Consider the following 1,028-nt stretch of genomic DNA (forward strand, 5'->3'; position numbering starts at 1 on the left):
GTTTTTGGCCTGTTCTTGCATTGCGCGGTGACCGTCGAGAGCGGAGCAAAACGTCAGCCATCTCAGCACCCTGGAACCCCCCGGGTGGCACAGGGCTGGATGGGGCTTTCGTATAGCAGGGACGGTGCTGCCTCTCGCTTCGCTCGCTGTCCGCCGCTCGCCGCTCGCGCAGCCAAAAATGGCCAGTTTTGGCCCGTTTTTGGGCCGTTTTGGCCAGTTTTTGGCCTGTTCTTGCATTGCGCGGTGACCGTCGAGAGCGGAGCAAAACGTCAGCCATCTCAGCACCCTGGAACCCCCCGGGTGGCACAGGGCTGGATGGGGCTTTCGTATAGCAGGGACGGTGCTGCCTCTCGCTTCGCTCGCTGTTCGCCGCTCGCCGCTCGCTCGCGCAGCCAAAAATGGCCAGTTTTGGCCCGTTTTTGGGCTGTTTTGGCCAGTTTTTGGCCTGTTCTTGCGTGGTGCGGTGACCGTCGTGAGCGGAGCAAAACGTCAGCCATCTCAGCACCCTGGAACCCCCCGGGTGGCACAGGGCTGGATGGGGCTTTCGTATAGCAGGGACGGTGCTGCCTCTCGCTTCGCTCGCTGTTCGCCGCTCGCCGCTCGCTCGCGCAGCCAAAAATGGCCAGTTTTGGCCCGTTTTTGGGCTGTTTTGGCCTGTTTTTGGGCTGTTCTTGTGTGGCGCGGTGACCGTCGTGAGCGGAGCAAAATGTCAGCCATCTCAGCACCCTGGAACCCCCCGGGTGGCACAGGGCTGGATGGGGCTTTCGTATAGCAGGGACGGTGCTGCCTCGCGCTTCGCTCGCTGTTCGCCGCTCTCCGCTCGCTCGCGCAGCAAAAAATGGCCAGTTTTGGCCCGTTTTTGGGCTGTTTTGGCCAGTTTTTGGCCTGTTCTTGCGTGCCGCGGCGACCGTCGTGAGCGGAGCAAAACGTCAGCCATCTCAGCACCCTGGAACCCCCCGGGTGGCACAGGGCTGGATGGGGCTTTCGTATAGCAGGGACGGTGCTGCCTCTCGCTTCGCTCGCTGTCC

Source organism: Musa acuminata, unplaced genomic scaffold, assembly GCF_036884655.1.
Source record: "Musa acuminata AAA Group cultivar baxijiao unplaced genomic scaffold, Cavendish_Baxijiao_AAA HiC_scaffold_199, whole genome shotgun sequence".
In the NCBI taxonomy this organism is placed as follows: domain Eukaryota; kingdom Viridiplantae; phylum Streptophyta; class Magnoliopsida; order Zingiberales; family Musaceae; genus Musa; species Musa acuminata.